Source organism: Urtica dioica, chromosome 7 (assembly GCF_054948205.1).
Source record: "Urtica dioica subsp. dioica isolate 48M chromosome 7, U.dioica_male_clone48M_v1_H2, whole genome shotgun sequence".
Classification (NCBI taxonomy): Eukaryota; Viridiplantae; Streptophyta; class Magnoliopsida; order Rosales; family Urticaceae; genus Urtica; species Urtica dioica.
Genome location: NC_142762.1, coordinates 38,408,305 through 38,422,837, shown reverse-complemented (window position 1 = coordinate 38,422,837; position 14,533 = coordinate 38,408,305).

Genomic DNA, 14,533 nt, shown 5'->3' with positions numbered 1-14,533 from the left:
CACATGGGAAAATGTGTTACATTTATTTGTCATCTATTTTCCATGTCTTATTTTCTGTGTAACATTTATTACTTTCTATTTCCTAGATAGTATTATTACATGTATTTATTACACTCTCTCTTGTATCCACCATATGTATAAATAGGTGATACAAGTTCATATCAAATATAAAAAAATATTCAAAGTCTCGGAACACTCTCTCTCTTCTCCGATTCTCTATCTTTCTTTATCTTTTCAACATATATATATAACGTTAAGTAGAAAATAGTAAAATTTCATTATAATTAATATACATGCTCTACCAATGTTAACATGTTCGATGAAAATTCTTAGCTTTAAATGCTTTAAACATATTTAACAATATATGTAACAAAATCAAAATCAGCCGGGTCCATTCTAAATCGTGGTTTTAATTTTTGAATCCGGAACGAGCCATCGAGGCAAATTTTAAACATGGGTCTAGCTGCCGTAGAGAAAAACCATGTTAGCCTAGACCTCCGATTTTTAAACCACTGGTTTGACCTGATTTACGGTTTTTGGGTTTCTTTAGACAAGTGTCTTTTAGCGTTACTCTTACCGTCGCAATCGCAATTCTAGCATCAACCAAAAAATCTGCAAGTTTTATTTTATATTAATTAACATGTATTTATAGTTAATTAGGTTGTGTTATTTAATCAGATTGTCTAGCTACTCAAACTTGAATTGGGAGAATCGGTTAAACTAGTAGCCGTTATCTAACCAATGAACAGATTCTAACCAATGAAGTAGTGGTTAATTGGTTTAATAAATTTTTTAATCTTTATACTAATCAGTTTAAAAAGTTTAAAATTTTGATTTTCGTGGCCAATTTGATTATTGATTAATATCCCAGCTCTACAGTCGTGCTGATTCCGATTTGAGCCTTATATGGGACTTCAATCACCAATAAGGATCATAAACTAATTTTGTTTGTTTTTTTATTTATAATTTTTGTTTTCGCCGTGACTAGAATCCCTTATTTTTTTTAAGGTGGGTACTAACCACTTACTTCGCCGTAAAGTAAGACTGTACATATATATATCCAAACCTAATTAGTTTATGCACAAATCTCAACTTCTCGTCTCTTACCCGAGATTTTGTTTCCCTCTCTAAATCTCTTACACATGCGAGGCTAAGCTTACCTCAGCATCGGAAGGAGCAAGAAATGAAACCCAGTTGAGATAGCTCTTATAAAAAAAAAAACACCGAGCATAGTCGGTGTAAGGAATGCTATAATTTGAAAAAATAATGCATTTATTGACAATATTGGAAAAGTCGTGAAACCTTGGGAGTCGAGAGTGAGCGAGATGCAAAAGCATTGAAAAACGGTCAAGGTAGCTCGAGCTCATGATTTTTCTTTCAAATATAGTAGTTGACTTGAAGTTTAAAATCATGAACTCTCATTTGTATGCAAGTCTACGCATTACGGTTGAGGCAAGCGATTATCGATCGAGGCATAAAACACCAAATTTTACCATTGTTTAGGTTTAATGCTTTGTGTGATTTTGTTTTATTTTATCGCTTGAGGACTAGTGACAATTCAAGTTTGGGGGTATTTGATAAGCGCGTTCTAAACGTGTTTGTTAGTCCTCTAGACGACGAAACAAAGTTAGTTTAAGAGCGTTTTGATAGTGTTTTGGACTTTCTCCTAGATATTCAGAGTTCAGGACTTCATGGCGGCATTTGGAGCATACGAAGAGGACGGGGCAGTCTCAAGGAGCGCATAACATTTTACGGATCACGATTCCGACACCCGGAGCTCAAGATAGGTGGTTCAGTGAACCACCCTCGTCTGGGCGCCGCACAGGCTTCACAGAGCCTTGTACTTTTTCTTGTGCGGCGCACATCTGCCAAGATTTGGGCATGTGCGGCGCACACACCTAAAATCTGCAAATCCGAATTTTGTTTATAAAATGTATTTCGAGTCGTCAGTTCTCATTTGACGCCCCATATGAGCTCCGAAAAACCTAGGTTACCTACAAAAAAACACTTTAGTTTATTCATAAACACATCTTTAGTTTTAGTTTTTTTGCTTTATTATTTTCGGTTGAAGAGCTTGGAGAGAAGAAGCGTTCGGAGAAGATCATCACCACCACCATCTCGTTTTCATCATTCACAGTTTTTATCTCTATTCTCTGAATCTTTGGAATTTTTTTATTTTTTTTTATTTTTTTATTATGAATTAATTCAGATTTCTTATTCATTGTCATGAGTTCTCTTTATTGATCTTCTTCATTTACACTACAAGAAATATGACATTTAGCTACGAAACTATTAGCGACGACTTAATCGTCGCTAAATATACTTTTAGCGACGATATTATCGTCGCTAATTATTTGGTGCCAAAATTTTTAAAGTTTGGCGGCAAAGATAATTAGCGACGATAATGTCGTCGCTAATTATTTCTTGTCGTCGCTAAGTTCGCGGGAAAATATTTAACGACGATATTATCGTCGCTAAATTGTTTTGAATTCATTTAGCGACGATAATATCGTCGCTAATAATTTAGAATTAATTTCGAATTTTAAAGAGGGAAAAATCCCTCCAATTTAATTAAAACGAAATAATTTAGCGACGATATTATCGTCGCTAATTATTTTGTGTCGTCGCTAACTTCACGAGAAAATATTTAGCGACGATAATATCGGCGTTAAATGATTTCGAATTAATTTCGAATTTTAACAAATTTTAAAGAGGGAAAAATCCCTCAAATATTATCGTCGCTAAATATATAGGAAAACTATTAGCGACGATATAATCGTTGCTAAATGCCTGGTTATGAACTGAAAAACTAAGTTCATTTAGCTACGAAAGTTAAACATTTAGCGACGATAAAATCGTTGGTAAATGTCTTTAAATACCAGATCGCGCGTTCAGTTTCCCCCATTTCAGTTCGACCTAAATCCCTAAATTAAAAACCGACTTTATCCCCTCCGCCGTCATCCGCCGCCGCTGTCCTCCACCTCCGCTGTCCTCCGCCGCCGCTGTCCTCCGCCGATCCTCTCATCACGTCTCTCTCTCTCTCTCATAACCTCTCTCTCTCTCTCTCTCTCTCCTCACGGCTTTCTCTCTCTGGCCGCGCGTCTGAAGCTTCTCCGTCCTCCGCCGCTCCTCCGCCATTTTCTGTAAGTTTCTCTCTCTATCCCTCTCTCTCTCTCTCACACTTTCATTGCTCTCTCTCTCCCTTTCACTGCTCTCTCTCCTCCGGTCCTTACGTCTCTCTCTCCCCATTTGCAAGTCACCCGAGTCCCGCCGCCGTCCTCCGCCGTTCCGCCGACGATGCCGTAGTCCGCCGTTCTGCCGACGACGCCGAAGTCCTCCGGTCACGATATATACAGGTATGTATATATGTATATATATAAATATTTATATTTACATAAATATTTAAATTATGTATAAGTATAATTATTTATATATATAAATATAAATTAGGATTAGAGATATAAATATTTATATTATGAAATGAAATTTTGTTTGGATTAGTAAATTAGAGATTACTAATTTAAGAAATGTAATTTTGTTAGGATTAATTGAAATTGTATTTAATTTTTGTTACAAATGAATAAATTAATTGGTTGGTTATGGATTTAAAAATGAATAAAAATGTGAAATTAATTAGCTGGTTATGGATTTAGAAATGAATAAAAATGTGAAATTAATTAGTTGGTCACAGATTTAAAAATGAATAAAAATGTGAAATTAATTAGTTGGTTATGGATTATGTATTTTAATAATTGAAAAACTGAGGTTCGATTTATTGTTAGTTTTAGGATGTTTCTATGCAGGTTTTAAAGTTAAAGGCTTGATGCCGGGTTGTTAAGTTTATAGGGGAGGTTCTGCCGAAATTTCGGTAGGATCGTGAAATTATAAAATAAAATCTGAAAACTATTAAATTTTTAAATGTTTAATCTTTAGGTAAAATGAGTTATCCAAATAGGAATTGGATAATCGAGAACCAATGTTTAAGCGTTGAGTTTGCGGCTGGCATGACAGAGTTCATGGCAATGGCCCGACAACACGTAAACATCGAAGGACGAGTTAAGTGTCCATGCAAGAGGTGTAACAACGTTTTGATGCAAAAAATTTATGATATAGAGAATCATCTCTTTATCAGAGGATTTAAGAGGAATTATACGAGGTGAATCTTTCACGGGGAGGAAGAAGATGACGTAATGCAGTATCAGCTGGATTACAGAAGAGGAGGTGAGATGTTTGATGCTGTACACGATATCTTCGATCACAACGACGTAGACGGTGACGATGACAGTATTGACCCGAATGCAGAATACCAGAGTGGACAGTTCGATGACCTTTTCAGCGACCTGAACACAGAATTATGGTCGGGTTGTACGGAGTGTTCGTCACTCTCCTTTGTTGTTACGTTGATGCATTTGGAAGTGATGAACAAGTGGACGAATAAGTCGTTTGATCAGCTACTGAAAGTACTGAAAAAGTCTGATCCGATCGGCAACACGATTCCAGAGTCACACTATGAAGCAAAAGCGAAATTGTGTCGATTTGGTATGGGTTACGAGTCGATTCACGTCTGCAAACACGATTGCGCGTTGTTTTGGAAGGACAACGCCAATCTAGACGAGTGTCCAGTTTGTAATGAGAGCCGGTGGCTGAAGAAAGACAGTGGAAAAAAGTAGTGCATAAGGTGTTGCGCTACTTTCCACTGAAAGATCGGCTTAAGCGATCGTACGCGAGTCAGCACACAGCTCTAGAGATGCAGTGGCACGAGAATGAACGCATTAAGGAGGATGATGTACTGCGACATCCTGCTGACGGAGCAACGTGGAAGGAGATCGACCGAAAATATCCCATGTTTGCGGCAGAACCGAGGAACGTCCGGCTTGGACTTGCCGCCGATGGTTTCAACCCATTTGGTGACATGGGTTTATCGTACAGTATGTGGCCGGTAGTCTTGACTGCGTACAATTTACCGCCGTGGTTGTGCATGAAAACATCGTACTTGATGTTAACATTGCTTATACCAGGTCGTAGTGCGCCGGGAAAAGACATGGACGTTTTTTTACAACCGCTGATTGATGAGTTGAAGGAATTGTGGAAAATCGGTGTTGTGTTGAGAGATGGTTCGACCGGTGAGCTATTCAGGTTGTTTTCCGTACGGCTATGGACGGTGAATGATTTTCCAGCGAGAAGTAGTTTTTCGGGATGAAGTGGTCAAGGCTACCTTACTTGTCCGACGTGTAACAACGACACACCGTCTTTCAAGGCTCGAAACAAGATTGTTTACTGCGATCATCGTCGATTCTTGCCGTTGTTACACCCGATGAGGAAGAGCAAACTGTACAAGGTACGAAATGAGAAACGACCACCACCAGTGAGAAAATCAGCGAGCGACATACTTCGACAATTGCGATTAGTGGGAGATGCAACCCCAGGGAAGCACCCTGACTTCGGCGGAAAGAAACGAAAGCGCGATGCGAGTGAGCTGAATTGGACAAAGAAAAGTATTTTCTTCGAGTTTCCGTATTGGTCGAGTCTTACGCTGAAGCATACCTCGATGTAATGCATATAGAAAAGAATGTATGCGACAATCTTCTGGGTACCTTGCTGAACATCGAGGGGAAGACGAAAGACACAGATAAGGCGTGGTTGTTATCATACGATTTGTTATTTATGTGTACGTTTACTTATATTTCAGGCCATACAAGCGAAGAACAAGGCGAATCGCGCGAAGAAGAAGACGAAGAGTCGACATGGGACGATTGGATTCTTGACCCACCGCATGAAGAACGTAAGTTTTATGTTTATATGATACATCAAATCGTTAAAACTATCTAACACTTGAAATTTTGTTTACATGCAGAAGAGCGCCGAGACAGGCGCTTTCGAGAGCTTGTTTGCGAACTACAAGCACCAACATCAGTCCGACAAGTCCGAATAGCTAACTCCTGAAGCCTCCGCACGTTATGTAAGTTTACATTTATTTTGTCTTATTTTTCGATTAATATATACTAACTAGTTAATTATATCAAAATCGACTGGTTGATAGGTTCAACACGTTACGAGCGGAGACTGAGCAACAAGGAGCGGACGTTGATATTTCCGTCCTAGAGCAGCAGGCGATCCGCGATATTATGGGTTCGCGGACTGTTCACTTGACCGGCGTCGGACGTTTGGTGCCACAGGGAGCACAGATGGCGGCTGAAATCGCCGAAGTCTACGGTTCGGAGGCTGGGACGTTGTTGCGATTTTTACGCGCGCAAGTGCACGTGTCGCTCAAGTAATATAGTGAATTAAGTACGAGTGTCGATCCCACGAGGAACAAGCTTAATTAACAGACAAATCAACTAGCACGAATTGAACTAAAGATGAGATGGAAAGATGTCACAAATTATTGACAAGTACTAACGCAAATAAATAACAAAATACTCAAATAAAAATTGTAAGCAGAAAGAGAGGCTAATGACCAAGGCTTCACGGGTTTATTCAACGGTTTGGATACACGAATTTCACGCACAATCAATAATCAACTCACTACTCTTTGCTAATCACACTCACAGAATAATATTGCTAAATCTCTCTCGAGCATCTAACAACCTATGTCAAAATTAGAAAAATCTTCTCTCGATCTCAATCCCTAACAAAAACATGCATTCATAACAAGAGTATTCACACGATTCTATGGCAACCTAACTATCTCTAGCCTAGGCATGCATCATAGTAATTCAAACCAAAACACTAACAACCTAATCTTTCTCAAGCATCAAGTTGAAGTATAAAATCATGAACAAGGTAGCTAATCTCGATCAAGCATTAAAAACGGATTTGAACTAAGCAAAGTAGTAGAGAATGGAAATTGAACTTCAATATATTAAATCATATCCATAACCGAATCCTGAACCCGCTACGCCATAGTCCTTAATGGAATTAGTTCATGGCGTAGCGAGAAAACAAAAATAAAATAAAAGAATAGGAAGAAGAAGAACCCATAATTGAAAACTAAATTGAAAATTAAAATACGGGAGTTCAAGAGTAAAGGAGAAGAATAAAACTGTGATTGGCGCGAATTGATGAAGAACGGTTCTCCTCTTTTTCTCTATCTCTCCCAAACACTAAGTGAAAACAATGAAAAAGTGCCAAAAGTCCTAAACAAGAGGTTCAGAAATGTATTTATAGGCTTAGGTCGAAATTAGGGTGTTTCCTCTAATTTTCGGAGTAGACTGGGTAACAAAACTTGATCCGACGACTCAGATTGCTCCAGAAAATGCGTTTCCTCTTTTGGTTTCGCGCACCTCGCGGCGCGCGGTCTGGGGGTCGCGGCGCGAGGTAGATCTTCTTGGGAGGTCGCGTTCCGCGCTTGATGCTCGGGGATTTTCGACGCTAAAGTTCTTCAACCTCGCGGCACGCGGTAAGGGGGTCGCGGCTGAGGTCAACACTTCCACACCCTTGCGGAACACGCAAACTGCTCGGAGATGGCTCTGGATGATTTCCATACCTCGCGGCGCGCACTAGGAGGGTCGCGGCGCGAGGTCTGGATGTCTTCTTGACTCCTTAGTTCTTGACTCGTTTTTGATCCCGAATGCCTCAATTTGTACAGACTTGCCCAGAGTATCATAGAAATCCAACTTTTGACCTAACAACCTTCAAAACACACGAAAAACCTCAAAACTACTCAAGAACAAGCTCGGATATAGTTGGGATGATAGGAGTTTTCTACATACGACACGCACCTATCAGACGTCGCAACCAGGATATATCTCGCATGAGGTGTTCACGTCGACCCTCACCTCGTTCGCCGAGGCAATACAGAGTCAGGTGCCCGGCCTCAACCTGAGCTCGTTTATGCCCCAATTTCCGCAGAGTTCGTAGCAGGCTCCGTCGACCCACAGCCAGCAGACTCCGACGGCCGGCGTCCACACTCCGACGGGCGGCCAGCAGAGGACTCTCGACGCTAGCCAGCAGACGAAGCGCGGCGGTCCAAGTCAGTTTACTGATGAGCACATTGTTCCGCCGCAGCTTGCAGAGTTTCAGCGCCAGCAGAAGAGAGTTTCACGTCGAGGAGGGGGAAAACGAGCGGCGGGACGACGAAGCAAAGTCGCGACTAGTGTTTTATTAGATATTTTGTGTATATAGTAGATTATTATTTACATATTTCTCGATAATCGAAATCGTAACCGGATTTTATATATAAGTTGGTTTCGATAATATAATTTGGTTTTTATTTGATTTTTCATTTTAGAATTTCATAAACGAAAAAAATAAAAAATTAATAATTAACGATGAAAAAATTAATGATTTCAAAAACGAAAAAAAATTTATTAATTAGCGACGACATTCGCCCACGAAATTTTCCCGCGCGAATTAACGACGATAAAATCGTCCCTAAATATATTTCACAAAATTAAAAAAACTCTTCGTTTAAACATTTAGGGACAACATTATCGTCGCTAATCTCGTCGGTAAATATTTAGCGACGACTATTTCGTCGGTAAATATATTTAGGCACAGACATTTAGCAACGATAATAATCGTCGCTAAATAGAATTAGCGACGATTATGGGGTTATTACCGACGACAAAAATCGTCGGTAATGGTTCTATTTGTTGTGGTGTTATTTTATGTTCAAACATGCACTAAATCCATTAAGGACTATGGTGTTGCGAGATAGGAATATGGTTATGGGTTCATGCATGCTAGTTGATTAATATTCATATGCTCTATCATGTTTATTTAAATTAATTCCGTGTTTAATGCTTGAATATCATTAGCTACCTCGTTAATGATATTAAGATTAATTTGATGCTCGTAAGAGATTAGGTTAGTCGTGCAAAAGAATTAATTTACCGTAATACATTCCCAGACTAGGGATAACTAGGTTGTTACAGAGTCGTGTGAACGTTCTTATTATTAATGCTAACCGTTGTTTTTAGGGGTTGAGATCGAGAGAAGATATTCCGGCGCATAGGTTTAGATTCTTAGATGTTCGAGAGAAATCTAGGATTACCATTACCGTGAACGTGATTAGTAAACTGGGAGTGTGTGTATTTGTGCTTTATTTTCGGGAATCTACATCATAGGAATAACTTGTGAAACCATAGTTCTTTCATTCTCATTATTGTTAACAGTTCTACTTTTAATTACTTTTATTTTATTGTTTAAATTTGTCACATTCACAATCACTGCAAACCTCAAGTTCAATTCGTTGTAGTTAGTTTTGTTAATTAATTAAACGTTTTCCTCGTGGGATCGATACCCTACTTCGTTTACACTTTACTACTTGAACGACACGTGCGTTTGCGTGTGCGTAAAAATTGCAACACTTTCTCTCTTTCTCTCTCTCCCCACGTGTGTGCACGCTTTGTTTCCTTAATTTGTAGCTCATTATATATGTTTATAATAGTAAATTAATATCATTATTATAATTTGTAGCACTAACCTTCCATGTTTATAATTATTTATAGCACTTGCATTAATATCAAAAGTCGTGAACACACACATTAATCTCACATGTGTATAGTTGTTCAAAACGGTTTGCATCAAATGTAAAATGAACAGAAGAGTCCAAAATGTTGGATCCTCCATGGCATAGTTTTATGTTTGGCAAAACAAATTATAACAGTTGTTTAAGTCAAAACTTCAATGAGTTGTTCAAGCTACTTAAAGAATCGGGTACTTATGTCTTTGTCCTCTTGCGCGAAAAAGAAAACTAAATATTGTGTTAAGCTTTGATTTTATTGGACGTATAAGATCGGATTTTCTAGGAAGATCCGACTTACCTGTTTTCGCGAGAGATTAGGAAGTGCATCATAAAAACCCATCTAGGGTTTCTTGCGATCACTTAACTTTTCTGTTTGGCGAATTACACGCATCCATATCTTTGTGTTCATTTCTCTACTATGGGATCTTCATCGACAACGAACTCAAAGAACGTTGCAACTTGTGTACCGTCGTACTAAAGTGTGAGAGCATGTTTTTTTATTGACGCGCTTGTCAATCTTCGGGAGAGGATTGAGTGAAAGTTAGAAGGAGTCTTAGAACTGAGGGGAGCTCAGATTGCAAGAATCCATCGAAAAAAAGTCAAAGACGAAGGTTTTTGCAAAGAGGATTTTTTTCAAACTTAATATCCATGTACTTTGATTATTTTGAGTTAGTGGATTGTTTTTCACCACGGATGTATCAGTTCCCCTGAGTATGTGTATTTCACCGAACAAGGTTATTAATTCCTTGTGTTCTTTACTGCTTTAGTTATTGTTTGATTGATAGTTGATTTAATTAATCTTGTTAAAATCAATCCGTTGTTCAACCAGTAGTTACAACAACTAAGTTGAATAACCGTCTAACACCACATTAAGTAATTTCACAAAAGATGAAAAAACAAACTTATTAAAACAAAATTCAATAAACCTCTACATAGTAACAACTAAACAACAAACAAAAGATCACATTAAGTAATTTCACAGAAGATGAAAAAAAACTTTTTAAAACAAAATCCAATAACCTCTACATAGGAACAATTAAACAACAAACAAAACTACTTATAAACGAGAAAATAAAAAGAAAGAAGTTTACATCTAAATAATGATTCTAAGAAACCTCTACATAGAAAACCGTCTAACACTACATTATGTAATAAAAAAGTTCTAATAAAAAAAAAAGTTTACATCTAAATAGTGATTCTAATAAACCGTCTAACACCACATTAAGTAATTTCACAAAAGATCAATAAACAAACTTATTAAAACAAAATCCAATAAACCTCTACATAGTAACAACTAAACAACAAACAAAAGTGCTTATAAACGAGAAAATAAAAAGAAATGAGTTTACATCTAAATAATGATTCTAATAAAACCAAATGTATCTTGTTTATTTCTATTTCATGTTGCTAGTATTTTTGAATTTTATTAGAAACAAGCATAATTATGACGCACACGGTTAATAATAATAATAAACTAATGAATATTACGAATGATAAAAGAAAGCAGTTTATAACTGCTTATATCCGAGAAACAGTTTATAACTGCTTATAGCCGTTATTATTATTATATTTTTAAAATGAATAACGAAATCAAATGTGAGAAAACCTGATTCTCTCAACGAAAATGGTGAGTAACAAAATCTTAAATATTTAGAATAGCCAAACAAAAACGATGAACAATATGAAATAATAACGTGAAATAGAAATCAGCGCTCTAAACAAAATCCAAATTTCCAAAATTTCTTAAAAGGTTAAAAAAATATATTCTAATGATTTTTATTGTTGATGATAACTTCACCTGAAAACATGTAAGAAAATTTTTTCATTAATATAAATCAGCATTTTTTAAGGGATTATAAAAATACCGATTATATAAACAATTTGATAGAATCAAAAATCAAATTCTAAACCAATCATCACACCATCAAAACTAATTATTTTGTTCCAAATTTTATCAAATATATATATATATATATATATATATATATATATATATATATTATATAAATATTTACTTTAACGTCACCCTTACTTTGTCGGTATGACGGTATGTCCATCAATATTATTGGCTACAGTTGAGTTCACCCATCATACAAAGAAAAAGCTAATTACATGTGGATTCCATAAACAACATTCTGGGTATTGGATTGTGATTAATTGTACAAGAAAATCATAATCACAAATCGGACTATAACGTAGCATTGTTATTATTATTGTTGTTGCATCAAAAAGAGCCAATTTAATATTTGAACGAGAAAAAAAAATCAAGGTTTTCTTGATTGGATTAATGGTGTATAGCTAGAGTTTCTGACTAGACCACAAATCAACACTTAAGCCTGATTCTGTGCATCACCTTTTGTAATAGTTAACTTTAATTTTTAAATTAATAGTTTTATGTCAAATAAGCTATTTATACCATATTTAATCACCTATTGTTTTGTTGTTTGGTGCGTCGGTCAGTTGAGAGAGAGAGAGACAAGAGAGGATAAATCATGATCAACAACTTTCCTTTAAACATGTCACGCTAAATTCATAAAAGTCATTTTATTGAAAATATTATCTTTCAGTTTACATGATCTTTGCGTGTACCCATCCAAATAATTCAACTGCCGTAATACACTCCACTTTGTCTTATAATTCTACTAGATATGTAATAGCTTCCAGATTAAATTTCGGCTTAAAAAGAAAAACAATAAATTCTTCTAGACAATACTTCAAATATATATCTAGGCTTTTCACCATCGAAAATTATTTCCCAAAAATACGTCCTTACTTTTTACGTTTCTTATATATATCATAAAATTTGTTCAAAGGAGACTAACTATAAAATTGTAACATTATTTTGTAATTATCCATTTAAATAAATCAATAAAAAAACTATTATCAAAGTTATATAGGATAATTATTTTTTAAAATAAGTTATAGGGTTAAAGTTATAATATGTAATTATTTTTTAAAAATGAGTTATATGGAGAATTATTTTTTGAAAATAGTCACCTGAGCCGCACATGCCTTCGTCCTTTTAGGATAGAGAGATTAATTTGAATATAATGAAAAAATATATACTTGTTTTCAAAGTATGAGTTTTAAGGAGTATTTTAGGTATATCCGATCACTTGTGTACTTTTCATAATAATTTGCAACATCTAGATTTTTCATCAAACTTATCAAGTAAAAAAGGTAAAATTTTCTTTAAAATAATGATAATGATAGTCATAGCTTGAGTTTTTGTACTTTTTTTTCAACATATTAATCGACTAGGATAAGCTCATTATAGGAATCTTTTTTTGAAAAGCTCACTATAGGATTCGATAGGCACGATTATTGTTTATATTATGTGAAACAGTTTTAAAGTGTTTTTGTGTGTGACAAATTGACCCTGAACTTTTATGATTGTAGCATGTTGGTCCTTAATAACTCTTTTTGGAGCAGTTTGGTCCTCTTTGGATATACACACACACACACACACACACACACACACACACACATATATATATATATATATATATATATATATATATATATATATATATATACTTTTGAAAGCTAATTAAAAGAATTAAAAAAATATCTTGTAAATTTTATAAAACAAACTAAATTAATTATAATTTGACTCTAAATATACTAAATAAAAATAAACTTATATATTACAAGAGTAATTGTTTGATTTTAATGATACTTTCTGAAAACAATAAACGGTAGTTTAGTTTGTTAGTATGTTTTAAGCTTGTTTATGTGTCAAATTTTTTAAAAAATACAGATTTATTAGAGACTAAAATAGCACCATTCTTAAAGTTCGGAGAAAATTTATGCACAAAAAATTATTTTTAATGCTATTCCATAAATTTAGGATATCATCACAAATTTTAGAGTGCGCCGTCATAATGTTTAAGCTGTTGCAACACAAAATTTATGTCGATACGTGTTGAGAACACATGGAATAAAATTTATGTTGTATGAGTATAAATGTATGGCGTATATGTATAAAATATTTTTAAAACAAAATCATTAAGTCGAGCCTTTGAAGTGTGTTTTCAACAAATTACAAGTTTATGAACTTAATTTTTACGTTGGTGCATGTAAATTCTTCTTGTTATGAGCTCTCCACAACATGAAGTAATTTGTTAAAAACCAAATTCTAAAGCCTGAGTTATGTGATGTCTTTTGAAGTATTTTATGTGGCACATAATTTTATATTGTATCACCGTGAGTCCGTGACTTAAAAAGTTTTTAAATTTATTGAAAGTCTGGCCTGAATTTTGTGTCGTTTATTTACTTATTTTATCCCATATTGCGGCTTAAACTAATGGTGTACTTAAAAGTAATAATTCAGAGAACGTACTAAATATGATGTCTACATGGATCAGTTCCGATAGGAGAGCTTTCCGTAGAACCTAAATTGATGAACTAAAGTTGAGAAACTCGGAGTTTTTTTTTTATTTAAATTTATTTTATCTAATTTGTTTAAAGAAAATACTTTTTCTCTCCCCTTTGTAAATTAATGTATAAAGCTTCAAAAGCGATTTCATACAAAGAATAAAAGACAAACCATAACCCTACAAAATCTATATTCTATGAGCAAATTTATTTTTATCAACTGAATCTAAAACACTCATGTCCAACTCTGTATCCATTCTAATTTATAGTGGTTGCCGATGACACATACGTACATCGTTTAAATTGGAAAAACAAAAAGCGAGAAAAAAAAAAAACAAAAACCATACTTTAATTTATGTCTCCTTCCACAAAGTGTTTTGCGATTTAATTCTCCTTATTCATTATTAGCCGATTGACCCGATCGAACTGTAATGCTTATTTTCCATTAAATCATGTTGGTCGTACTCGTACATGACCAAATAGAATGAAAGAAACGAAATCAAAGAAGGGAATACAAAATTCTGGACTTGGGAAATGTTGAAAAAATGATCAATTGCATACCATATTTGTAATATATATGATCCAAATAGTCTTGATATAAAAATCCAACTGGGATCTTATAAGAAGTATGAGAGTATTTTGTAAATATTAATAATGGTTTTTTTTAGCTATATAACTATTTGATTT